The following is a 14,452-nucleotide window of genomic DNA, read 5'->3' as shown; positions in this document are numbered from 1 at the left end:
TTGACAATTTCTACTATTACTAATTCTGATTTCATTTTTATAGTTTTTCAATCTTATTTTAATTTATAATATTCTTTTTTGCATGGATTATTGTATATAAAATTTTTTATCTGTTTGTCTTTTTCTTTAATATAATTTTTCAAATCTTCAAAAACCTCTTTTATTTCTACACTTTCTGTTGTTTCTAAATATCTTTTTAATTTTTCAACTTCATTCTCCATTTTTTCTTTCAACAGCTTTAATTCTTTTAAGTCATAGTATGGTTTTCCAGGCATTTATAATTTTTTTAAGTTTAGTTCCAACTTGTTTATATTTATTCTTATTTCTATCCTTTTTATTATAAGGTCATTAATTTCGAACTGAAGATTATTTAATTCTCTTTTATACCCCTTTATTTTACTTTTTAATTTTTTCGCCCTTTTTCTTTTATTTTGTTTTCTGGTCTTTCAATCTTTGTATACTTCATTATTTATCTTAGAATTTCTGCAAATTCTATCATCGATTCATCACTATTTTCTAGAGATTCTATTAATTTTTCTAACTCTTCAACTTCTCCTTTCAATTTGTCATAGATTATTTTTAGAGCTTTAAATGCTCTTTGATTTATTTTAGAAAACTGTAAATAATTCAACCGATTTTCTCTTTCAAAGAGCTCTTGTTTCTTGTCTTGATAGGTTACATATATTTTTTCTTTATTTATTGCCATAACTTAGTGTTTAGGGTTTCATTTAATTTTTCGACCTTTTTTGTTAATTCTTTTATTTCAAAATTTTCTTCTTTGATCTTTAACTTAGATAAACTTAACGGGCTATTAATTTTGGATTCTCTTATTTGAAAATTTGATGAAACTAATTTTCCTGATGGTTCTTTTAGTAAAAGAACTGGGTTTTCAATAGCTTTATATTTTGGTATTTCTGTCTTTACAATTTTCTGAAATAATTCATCGACATAAATTCTTTCTCTATTTTTAAATATTATACTATGATGGCTATTTGTTAAAGCATAATTTATTGCATATGTAATTGAAAATGGTTCATCGTCTTGTTCCATTAGATTCTTTCTGTGAAATTTATAAGCCAAACTTATAGATCTTCCAAGATTTTCAGTTGATAAAGGTATAGCATATCCAAGATGGGCATTGAATTTAACATTTACGTTTGCCAAGTTTCCATGAACAATTCCAATTATTTGATCTATTGGGTCATCAGTAATTCTTTTGTCACAGATTGCTAAGCTTATTGGTGAATTAATTCCTTTCATATATGTAGATTTGATTAAGACTTGTATAGTACTAATATGAATCCATCCAATTTTAGATCTTTTTTGTTGATCCTTAATTTTCTCAATCTGTTTACTCAATTCTTCATCATTTATCAAAGCTATTTCAAGTTCTTCATTGGCGGATTTTATCTTTATAGGGGCTTCAAGTTGAATTTTTCCATAATATATTATATTTTTTCTATTAAAAACTTCTTTTAAAAGATTTTGTTTATTAAAATTTTCATTTGATTTGAGATTTAATTCTGTTTTTAGAACAGCCTGTTTTTCATTATCTAGTAAGGCAGATAATCTATAATAATCAGATTCTTCCGTTAATTCTAAACTTTCTAAATAATTCATAACTATGAGATTAGGATAAAGGCGTACCTTTCTGGAGAAAAACTTCCTTTATTTAGAATATTTACATAAGATGTTTTTTATCTCCAGAGGGAAGATTGTAGATACTAACTCCAGAGGGGAGTTTAGAATTGGTTTTTCCTAAGGGAATTCTTCTTCAGACTATAGAATCGCCTTGGCAACTTCCTCCTTGCTCTCCTAGCATATGAGTACTCTTAGCCTCCTGCTTTCTATTGTCTGATGCCTTCTACAATTGCCTAAGCAACCTATTTATAATGGTTGGGTCTGATGGACAATTCCCATCCTTACCCTTCTTATGACGTCATTGCTTACGTCATTGTTTATTATCTTGCACCAGCTACATTGTTGGTGCTCTATGACCTAAGCGCTTACGTCACTATGCAATAATGTTGAGAGATGCTTCAGATGTGCTATCCTCCTCTTTCATTATGTGACCTTCAGATGCGTTGTCTTCTTCCTTTATCATGTGGGTTGATTCCGTTTCATTATTGCTTTCTTCAGATAACTCTGAGACACATAGCTGGCACTTGTGGTCTTCTCTGTCTTTTATCAAATAGCAGAGATTCCTCTTTATCCCTTCGGGGAGCTTTTCTAAGAATCCAGATAAGTTGTAGAATGCTGATTCAAATTCCACTAAGAGTCTCATCTCTCTTTCTTCAATTTCATTCCTTTTACTGGACACAAGCAAAGTATTTCTGCTTTTATAATTGATTCTTGTGTGAGATTCCCTTGTTATCTTTTGAGTTCTTTCGAAGACCCTTGCTAGTGTGCTGGCTAGTCTTCCTTCATGACTGTAAATTGTTAAATCTTGAACTTGATCAATTGGTTGAAAATTTCCTGGGAAGACGGACATGAAGATTACTTGATGTGCTGGAACCAAGCATTCTTCTTCTTCATTAAAAATAGGTTGACTATTCGTAAATTTTAGGGATATATCCCTTTGATTTACGTTGTCAATCATATTTTTAAATCTCTTTACTGCATCAATGAATCCTGCAGGAAACTCACTAATAATTTTCAAATCATTAAAAATTAAAATTGTATCAATTAATCCATACTGGAAAAACTGATAGGTGTCAGATGGGGAAGCATCTGGAAATATAACCAGCTTTGTTAGCTGTTATTTGGCAATAGGATAATATCCCAAGATTGTCCTTTTTTCTTCAGTCTAATTCAGGACTATGTTAAGGGTTTCTCTAAGATTTGATCTACAGACCCTTTTCTTTTCCTTGATTTCAACCCTTGTAGGAATGTTTCTTATTATTCCTGTTCTCTGGGTTTGAATTGGAGCTTTATCTGCTCTTTTTAGGGTTTGCTCTGGATGAAGAGCTTCATATTCCCTGAAAGATTCCTTTGCTTCTTCCAGTGTTAAAAACCCTCCTTTATGAATTATCCTTGATTGATGTGTAAATGGTGCTGCTTTTTCCCAGGCATCATATACTCCTTTCATGGGGCCATTATAAATTACATAATATTTTTTATCTTGGGTGGATTTTTTGATAATTTCAGCAATTATTTTATTTTATGGAATTTTTTCTTCACCTGATTTGTCCACCACGCTTAGCTGGCTGAACTCTGATAGTTTTGGTTGTTGTGTTGATTTCATTGCTTCGATGGCCTTCTTGAGGGATTGGATCTGTGTCCTTATTTGCTGGCAATGCTTGCATTTTTCGAGTTCTTGTTCGTATTTCTGGATTTCTTGATCTAATGCGTTGTAGACGAACTCCATTCTCTTGTTAATGTATCTGCAATAACATTTTTGTCACCCTTAATATATTCAATTTTTATTGGATATTGTAACAAAAATAATTGCCATCTTACCAATCGTCCATGATTATAATCAACTTTTAAATTATATCGTATGAAACCTGTTAGGTAACTTGAATCTGTCCTTAATGTAAATTCTCTGGGTAGTAAATCAATTTTCCATTTCTTAAGAGATTTAATTGCTGCTAGAGTTTCCTTTTCATGAGTGGTATATCTCTGTTCTGTTAGAGTAAAAGTCCCTGAAATATACCTGCAAAGTAATTCCTTTAGGGAATATTTAGAATCTAGTGATTCTTTTTCTTGTTCCAAACTTTTTATAGCTTTCTTAGCTTTTAGACATCCTGACCAGGTTATGTCTGAAGCATCTGTTTCTACTATTAAGTAGTCATTTTCTTCTGGAATATAAAGTTCTGGAAGTTTTTCACAAAGTTCTTTAATTCTTTGAATTTGCATACTATCTTTTTTATCCCATTTCCATTCTTTTTTAGTACTTATTTTTGGAAATAAGCTTTTAGTGTATTCTGTTATATTCTTTAAAAATCCTTGATCGGAAATATAATTTATACACCCTAAAAATCTTTGTAATTGTTTTCTATCTTCTATTTTATTAGGAAATAAATTTACCTTTTCTAGAACATTTGGTTGAAGTTTTAGCTTACCTTGAGTAGATAGAATTAATCCAAGAAACTCTATTTCTTGTTTTGCTATTCTTGCTTTCTTTTTGCTAAGAACTAATCCTTTCTGTTTACATCTTTCTAAAACTATTAATAATTTTTTAAGATGATCTTCTTTATCCTGTTTTGTAAAAATTAATATATCATCAATGTATACTAAAACAAATTCATTTAATTCTTTTAGATTTTCTTCCATAAATCTTTGATAAATACCTGGGGCTTGCTTTAATCCGAATGGTAACACATTCCATTCATAAAGCAACACACTTGTTGATTCTTTTGTTGGGCAAGTAAAAGCAGTTAATTTCTTTGTTTCTTCGTCTAAGCGAAGTTGCCAATATCCTGATTTTGCATCAAGAGATGAAAACCAAGTTGCTCCCTTGATTTTTTCTAAAATAGAATCTTTTCTTGGAAGTTTATGAGCATCACCAATAGTTGCTTCATTCATTTTCTTATAGTTTATTACCATTCTTCGTTTTCCCCTTTTAATTTCATTATTGTTTTCTACGTAAAAAGCTGGAGCCGCATGAAGACTTTTACTTAATCTTATAATTCCTTTTTCTAAAAGATCTTTACATTCTAATGAGAACTCTTCTCTATCTCTTGCGGAATAAGGAATTTTATTTGGAACATTTATCTCTTTTGTGGGATCTTTTAATTTAATGCTTACTAATTCGTTATTTGTATTTCTAATATCTAAAGGATTTTCAGCACAAATTTCATCCAAAAGTTCTTCTATCTTTATTTCAAGATTATTTTTTTGGAATATTTATCTGAAAGTATAAATTTAAATAACATGTTTCTAATATAGAAAATATTTTAAATTTTAAGATCTTATCTATAGTAGTAGTTGGTATTTTTATACGTTTTGATTTTTGATTTATTGAAGAATCGTGTGGGGCTTTTAAAACTATATATGTTAATTCTTGAATGAATGGATGATATAGCTTTAAAAAGTTATTTCCTATGATAAAATCCATTCCAGAATCTAACATATATATAGATGGAACAATGAACCTATAATTTTGAATAAAAATTTCAACCATCTCTACTTTTTGGTCAATTTTATGTATTGATTTGTCAGCTATTCTAACTCTTAAAGGTTTCTTTAATTTTTTTCAATCAAGTTTTATATTTGAACTAGCAAAGCATTGTGTTGCCCCAGAATCTATGAAAGCATTTATAAACTTTTCTGTTATTTTTATAGTAATAAATGTAGCATTATTACTCAGTCTCTGAGTCTGTTTCCGAGACATATTCAAAAATATAGTCTAAGTTATCATTAGATTCTTCTAATGGTTCCATGAAACAAGACTTAGCAATTTCTATTTGTTTAGTAAGATCCTTTTTATCCTTCTTTTTCGGGCATTCATTTGCGTAGTGTCCTTCTTCTTGGCAATAGCAACATTTACAATTTTCTTTTTTATTCGGGCAATAGTTATTTCTTTGTCTTTTGTTTTTATTGTTATTTTCTTTTCTAAAATATCTCTTTTTTCTCCAGTTTGGATAGTATTTTCTTTTTCTACATTGATATTTTCTTTTTCTTTGAAAATTTTTATTAAGACCAATTTTTGAGGTATCTCTTTATTATCCTGACAGCAAATTCTGATTATATTTGTAAATCTTTTTTGAGTTGCTTCTTGCATACAACGTTCTTTTATTTCCTCTGTTATTGCAGAGGTTGCTCCACCAAAATTATTTTCAATTATTCCTCTATTTATTTCTCTTATAAATCTTCCCTTTATAAATTCATTAGCAGGATATGGAAGTTTTGTTATGTACATACTAAGATAATGATTTTTATCTTCTTCTTTTAATTTGTAATAATGTATTCTATATTCACATATATAAGATTCCACATTACATAAATCATATATCTGAATATTAGCTAAATGGTTTTTTGCTTCTTGATATTCTTTATTATGGACTTCTTGTCTATGATCTATAATATTTTTTCCAAAAAATTCTTTATATAGAATCATCATTATATATAATATCTTATCATAAGCTGTTGTTTTTGTTTCTAATTCTTCTATTATTTGGTTTTCTATTGATGTCATATAATCTCTTATAGTTCCTTTAGTATGAAACCCTATGTAATTCCAAATGTCTCTTCCAGATAATTCACTAAGTTTTAGATTAGTAAAGGCTTCTAATAAGAAGGAATTTAGCAGTTTTCGAAAATTTCTTTTTCGTTCTTTTTGCAGTCTAAATCGAGCATTCTTTCTCCTTCCATTTCCTGGATTTTAGGAACGTATTTTGATGGTATTTTTGTATATTTTGAATCTTTATTTATAAACCCTTTTTTAAAAGCATAATTATCAAAACCTGTTTCCCATTTAAATTGAGATTGATTATCCTTAGATGTTCCAGCTTCATTTTTTACTTGTATTGGAATTGCTGGTTCTTCGTCACTTGAATAATCTAGAATGTGTTCTTCATTTTCTATATTTTCAGAATTAACTAACTCTTCTTCTATTTGAAAACCATGTTCCATAATATTATTTTCTTGAGCCATTTTTAATTGTTTAAAAAGTATTGTAACTTCTTCTAATTTTTCTTCAATATTCATAATTTTAATGGTGGTTTTACTTTTAGATCTGTTATGTTGATTATATTTTGAAATTTTTCTTCTTTAGGATTCTCTTTTTCCTTATCCCTTTGAAATTTTATACATACTAATATTTCTTCGAGCATATCTACTATAGAATTTAATTGTGGGTTGAAGGTATGATAAAGATGTGGAGAATCATTTCCATGGTAACATTTTTTAGAAATTTCGTGTGAAAAATAAGTTTTTTCAGGTTTTTGAAGTCCTTCAATAAAACTTATAGTAAAATAAAGATTTTGAGAAAAATCATTTTGTATTGATTTTAAGAATTCGGTGTCATTACAATTAACATTAGTTAAAATCATTAATTTTTGATCTATTAATTTTGATAACTTAATTATTTCTTCTCTTAAATCTTCTAATTTACTTTTTTCCATTAGGTGACGCTTTTCTTTGTGAAGAGTTACGGTTTTGAGTGAAAAGTGTAGCTTTAGGATGTGTGGTTTAGATCATTAAATCTGTAAATCTGTACAGATTTAGATCTGTACCATATAATTTTCTTAGATTTATATCTATGAAAGATGTAATATAATAATAATAATAATATAATATATAATATACCATATGATATGAGGATTTTTTATTTTAATAAATAAATTAATTATAATAATTACTTAAATAAATAATTTAAAAAATATTTGTCGAAATAAATATCTATTTTTTATTTCATTTATATTGTAAATGAGATAATTTTGCGCGTATTTTGTTTATTGTGTAAACGAAATATGTGTAATTTTTTGATTTTTACGTATCTCATTTACACTGTATAATATTAAATATTATTTTAAAAATAATAAAAATATTAATAATTTAAATTGGATCAAACTTTTAAAAATAGAATGTTTTAAATAATAGAAAAGATGAACGATTTCAAATAATATAGAAGATAAACAATTCATTTTAAATAATAAAAAAGTTGGAGTATCATTTAAAATAAGCATGTTAACAAGTTTATCCCATCAACATCTATCGTGCAGTGGGAGATAACCGTTATATTTATCCCCGTCAATCCCACTCTTACTCTATTTTATTTATCCCATCAACCTCATCTAACAATTGGCAAACGGTTATCTCCCACACTCTCCTTCTTTTTCTGTTTTATTTATGGTGCATCAACTTCATGTTTTCTATCTTTCATTTTTTTGGAGTTGACACAATTACCGTATTTATTCTTATCATGAAATTTAAACATGTATAAATTTTTTATTTTTTAAATTTAAATCAATCCAATTGGATGATAATTTAATCTAAAATTTTTTATGTTCTTTTTTTTGTACTAGTTGATCAAATATATCCATTTTAATCTCTTTCTACCAATTTTTATAAATACTAATTGCATGTTAAAAATTTGGATTATAGATATTATCAATAATATTGATATTTTTTATTATTTTTAGAAAAAATATTTTTATATTTACAAATACTTATATTTTGTTTATTGTGTAAATGGAACATACATGTATCGCGTCCACCTACCTTATTTTATTTACAAATATAAACGATTTACACTCATGTAAAAATAGAGAAATATTTATTTCGTTAAATAATTTTTAAATTATTTATTTCAATAATTATTATAATTAATTTATTTATTAAAATAAAAAATCCTAAGATATGATATGCGATACAAGTTAAAATATAATGGCTAATTTTTTTAGGATAAATCATTGTTTTTAAATTGTTTTTATTTTAATATTATTAGATTATCCTATTTTGACTTTTGTTTCATAAATATTTTCATATAAATTGATATGAATTAAAACGATTAAAATATAGGATCATAATAGATCATTTTAAACACGATTTACTAAAAATTTATACATATATATAAAACAATTTAAGCTAAGAATAAAGTTTTATAACCAAATAAGATATTTAATCAAATTCAACCAAACTATTTTTTACATCATTCGCACGGTTGACTTCTTTTTCTCCCTTTTTTTATTTTATCTTTCTGCTCTTCTTTTTTATTTTATCATTTGAATTTTTTTCTTCTTTTTATTTTTTTATTTGAATTTCTTTTTCTCCTTCTTTTTCCTCCTCATTCTCCTTCTCCATCATCATTATCATTATCGTTATCGTCATACGTATAGCAAATTGAATTTTGAAAACAATTTATGATGCAAGATTTGATCAGTTGAACCAAAGTAAATCGGATCGTTGTTATGGATCGAATCAACTCGACAAAGTTTGATTCGTTTCTTTGATTAATGTAGTTCATGAGTAGTTGATACTCACGTAATAGTTTTGTATATAAGTTGAATAATTTTTTTTTCTTTGTAAAAATTGGTACTGATGATTAAGAATTTGGATTTGAATGGAATCTAGAATGTTTGAATTATTTTTTCGATTAATCTATTGTTGTTACGTTTCATAATAGTTTTGGAGTTGTTTAAAACATAATTTGATGCAAATTAAAATTAATTTTGGTGTTGTGTATTTTGTTGTGACTATTTTGATATATGATTTTGTGATTGATGTTGTTCGTTCTTATATTATACGTTTGGTACTAAATATAAATTAATTATTGTGTTTTTTTTATTTTTATGCCATTTCTATTTAGCAATGAAGTGATAAAATTCTTTTGATTATAAATATGAATAATTTTGCTGTTGTTAGTTTATAATGGTGTCATGCTTATAGCTTTCCTGTATTTTTGTTGTTTTTATGTGATGTTGATGAGTAATTTGTGCCAAAAATTATAATGAATTTCTACACATTGAAGAAGTTAAAAATTTATACAAAGATTACTCTAAACGCGCATATTTTTCTACTAAAATAAGGAACACAAATAAAAAGAGAAATCAAATTAAGAAAAAGTAATGAATATGCCCTAAATGATACCAGAACCACTATAACTTTTCTGTATGATCTAATTATATCAAATATAAGTTAAATAAGAATGATACTAAAATTACTTAATAGTGAAGACATCCAAATTCAATTCAAAACAAGCACACAAACAAGATTCAATCAACCACAAAAACACATTTAAGTGCTTGTTTGGGTATTATTATTTTGATAAAAAAAAGATCATTTTTTCAATAAAAAATATTTTTTTTTATTTTTTAGCGTGTTTGGCAAATTTCTAGTAGTAAAAGTAAAAGTACTAGAAAAATAAAAAAATCTTTTTTGAAAAGATGTGATTTACATCGTTTTTTAAAAGATCTTTTTTCCTTAAAAAAATATTTTTCATGTAATAAATAAATAAATAAATAATACTTTTATATCGTTATACCCAAACATAATTGATAGATAAAAAGATCTTTTTGTATGAGATATCCAAACATAAAATTACTTTTACTTTTTCATAAGATCTTTTAAAAAAAGATAACTCGAAAAAATATATTTTTTTAAAAATTCACCCAAACAAGCTCTAAATCAAATTTGGATAAAAAAATCATGAATATGGTTTAAATGACATTGGAAACCACTACAACTTTATTGTATGACCTAATTATATCAAATCCATGTCAATAAGATCAAGTGCACCTTATTTAACTCAAAATGACACCGAAATTATTTATTGATGATGACACACAAACTAATTTAAAACAAGCACACAAAATAATCAATCAGCCACAAAAATACATCCAAATCAATATAGATAAAAAAAAATCATGATATGACATAATTGACACTAGAATCACTGCAACTACTTTATATGACCTAATTATATCAAATATAAATTGATGACAACAAGCTGCATAGCACATTTAACTCAGAATGACATTGAAAGTAATTAATAATTACGACACACGAATTCGATTCAGAATAAGCACACAAGCAATTCTCAATCATCCACAAAAAATACGTGCATGTAAAATTTAAATCTAAAAGAATCATCAATATGTTACTCGTAATTCTTGTTTCATTCTCTTAACAAGAACTTGTATAACGGTTAAGAAATCTTGGTGTTAAAATTGAAAATTTTTTGTGTCACGATTAAAAATTTCAGTATTATTTCTTGATAAATTCTGCATAACTCAAAATTTCTCCTCCTCCTCTTCATTATCATCATCATCATCTTTTTCTTTTTTTTCTTGTTTGTATTCTCCTTCTTATTTTACCTTCTCATAATTCTTCTTATTTTACCCTTTTAATAAAAATAAAAACAAGAAAAAAATAAAATAAAGAAAAAAATACATAATGTTGCAAAATCACTGGAGAGAGGAGGATGAATAGAAAAAGCGTAGCAATAATAGTATCAATAAAAAAACGACAATAAAGAGGAAACACGAAAAAGAAGAAGGAACGTCAAAAAGAAGAAGAAATGCAGGATACGAACATTCACGATAGTCGGAGTGTTATTGAGTTAAGAAATTAACTAACATAATTGATGATGACAAATATTAGATTATTTAGCTAATTACTCAATTATTTTTGATTATTTTGGTTGAGTGTTGTAGGCCAAAATTCCTTGTTGTAGTAGCCCAGTAAAATAGACAAGAAAATCAAAGTTGATGGGCTGTACAAACAAAGGAAGCCCAAAGGAATCAAAGTAAATGAAATCAGATGGGCCAAAGAAATCAAACGGGTTGCATGAATGATAACCGATCCAAGCCCAATTGCATCTCTCATTCAAATCCCTCCAATTTGCTTTTTCTAAAAGCAACGTTCACCTTTTTCCCTCATGGTCAGAACTCGGAGAAAGAGAGAGAAAGCTTAGCTCCTAAGCTGTTCACCAAAGAAGCAAGAAAGAGAAGGTTTAGCAAAAAGGTTGAAGTCTAATCACCCACATCAAACCGTATCAAGAGAAGTCAGAAGCTACAGGTGATTTATTTTCTTCTACATGCATCTCATTTTCTTCTCTTCATCTTCAACTCTCTGTCACTCCAAATTAGGTTACCTGGGAAAGATGATCTCAGTTCAACACTGCTGTGTATCTACGGTCAAAAGTGTGTCTTGGGGACCAAGTAGTGTTTCAATGGCTAAGATATGGATTTACCATTGAAAATATTTGTTTCTGTTGTCCTATGACTTTCAGTTAACAAAGAATGGTCAGAACCAAAGTTCCTATTTTGAGGATTAACTGGAAAAATGAGATGGTGAGTTGGTAAAGCACACAGCTTGAGGTTTGACCTAGGAGAGAGCAACTTAGCAACATGTAAGGAGATACAAAAGAAGATTTTTGATCATTCAAAAGCCAAGGAAAGATAACCAGTGTTTTGAGATTTATGTTCTAAGAAGAATTCTTTGAAGAAGTTCATCAACTTGGACAGTGCTTCCTAGTCAAATAAGCATTCTGCCAGAACGAGGAACTAAATCAGAGGCAAAAAAATCTGGTTTATCACATAGCAAAGAGGCTGTTGAAGCATCAATCTCCTTCATGTTTTACAGATTCTAATTTTCTTTTTAATATTTATCTTTCTATAATTTTTTGAGGTAAAAGGCTGAATGAGAGAGTCATTGAAAGAGCCTAAGAGTGGAAAGAGGCAGAGAGATACACATGAGTGAAAAGCCTAGAGTTATTTCAGATTTTTTTAGGTTGAATCTGTGTCTTGTATCTTGTACCAGTGAGATATCCATTTCTTAGTTGGGTTAGCACTAAGAGTGAAGAGTTAGGTATTAGCATAACTAAGTCAAGTTAGGTTAGAATTTGAGAGTGAAAGGATTGTGTCAATCCTATAGAATTGGTGTATGTAATACTTTAACTATAGTGAAAATTCCACCACTGTTGTGGTAGAGACTGGATGTAGGTTGCATTGCACAAGGCAACTGAACCAGGATACATGATGGTGTCAGCTTCTCTCTTCCCTGCTCTGTTCTGTTTTCTGATATTCATGAGACAAAAATAAATTATCTCATAAATTTTCGGCTGCTGAGTTCAAACAGATTTAGATTGAAAGTTTGTTTTAAAAGGGTTATTTCATTAAGGTAAAAGAAGGTCATAGATTCAACACCCTTTCTCTAAGCCTTCTACAACCTTTAATTGGTATCAGGTGCTAAGGTCTCAAGAATCAATCTTTATCGCTTGGAGCAAAAGTCCAATGGCGAACAACTTGGGCACAACCACAGTTGCCTATACTCTAACCGAAGGCCAGTCAAACAATAGGCCTCCCTTCTTCAACAGGAAGAACTATGCCTACTGGAAAGAGAGGATGAGGTTCTTCATCTAATCCATTAACTACAACATATGAAAGATTGTTGTAAGTGGTCCCAAGATTCTAACAAAAACAAGTGCTGATGGAATGGTGACTCCAAAAGAAGAAGCTGAATGGAATGATGACGACAAGAAGAAGATAGAGTTGAATGCTAAAGCCATCAACCTTCTTCACTGTGCTATCAACTTTGAAGAGTACTAAAAGGTGTCTAGATGCAAGACAGCCAAAGAAATCTGGGAGAAACTCCAGGTTACACACGAAGGCATTAAACAAGTCAAAGAAATGAGGATTGATATGCTGCGAAAAGAGTACGAGATGTTCAATATGAAGGATGGAGAAAGCATTAATGAAGGGTTTGAAAGATTCTCAATCATAATCAACGACCTTGATGCTATGGGAACAACCTACTCAGAACAAACACTAGTGAGAAAACTCCTTAGAAGCCTCACAAAGGAATGGAAAACTACTGCCACTATCCTAGCCGAGAGCAATAACCTAAGCCCTATAACCTATGATGAGCTGAGAGGAAAACTCCTTGCCTATGAAGCCACACACACAAACCCGGACTCAAAGAAAAAGGGAATAACCCTCAAGTAAAAAATAGAATCAAAAGAGAGTGAGTCTAGTGAGGATATTTCAGATGATGAACTTATGTTTTTTGTTGGGAGACTTAGAAGCATAATGAAGAACAAAGGCAAATATAAGGGTTTAAGTTCAAAGGATTACAAGAAGGACTTGAGCAAGGTGACTTGTCATCATTGCAAGGAGACTGGACATTTTAAGTTCAACTGTCCAAAGCTCAAGAAAGAGGACAAAGGGAAGAAAGAAAAGAAGAGAGTGCTCATGGCATCTTGGGAGGAACTTGAGAATGACTCGAATGAGGAAAAAGATTCTGAAGGTAAAGATAAAATCTGTTTCATGGCTGGTAATGATCATCTTAATGAGGTAAGTTATTATGACTTGTCCATGGATGATTTACATGCTATAATTGATGATCTTACACTAAATTCCTTAAAACTGTTGGATAAGTACACTAAATGCAAATCTGAAAAAGATATGTTTTTGAGAGAAAATGTGAAGGAAACTGAATGTGCTTTGGATATTATTGGAGAAAATAGATTTCTAAAATCTGAACTTGAAAAATTAAAAGGAAAGCACATTGTGGATCCTTCTCAAGAGCTTATTGTTGAAAATGAAAGACTAAATGAAATGATTAAAAGGTTGAATAGTGACTTAGCAAAATTTGCTCAAAGTTCTAGTAACTTGGACAAACTACTTGCAAGTCAAAGATCTTTGTTTGAAAAATCTGGTTTAGGTTATGTAACCAAAGAGAGTGCAATTTTTAATGATTCCTCTATGAAATTTGTGGCCTCTTCATAAAAAACCAAATCCACTCCCAACAAACTGGGTCTTGGATATGTTCCCACATATGAGTAGAAATTTGATGAAGTTTACACAAGTAAAATTGAGCCACTGTCAAGAACCAAACCTACATCAAATAGGTCAGATCTGGGATATATTTTGAATAAGGAGGTTGCTTTAAAAAATCTACCATTTTACAACAAAACCTCATATTCGAAAAGTCCTAAAGTTTTCAAAAATTCTAGTGGAAGTGCTTTTGCAAAGAGGAACAATTATAACAAAAATCAGTTTGTCAA

Source organism: Arachis stenosperma, chromosome 3 (genome assembly GCF_014773155.1).
Source record: "Arachis stenosperma cultivar V10309 chromosome 3, arast.V10309.gnm1.PFL2, whole genome shotgun sequence".
NCBI classification, from domain to species: Eukaryota; Viridiplantae; Streptophyta; class Magnoliopsida; order Fabales; family Fabaceae; genus Arachis; species Arachis stenosperma.
The sequence above is the reverse complement of the archived record's forward strand: the minus strand, read 5'-3'. Positions refer to the sequence as shown.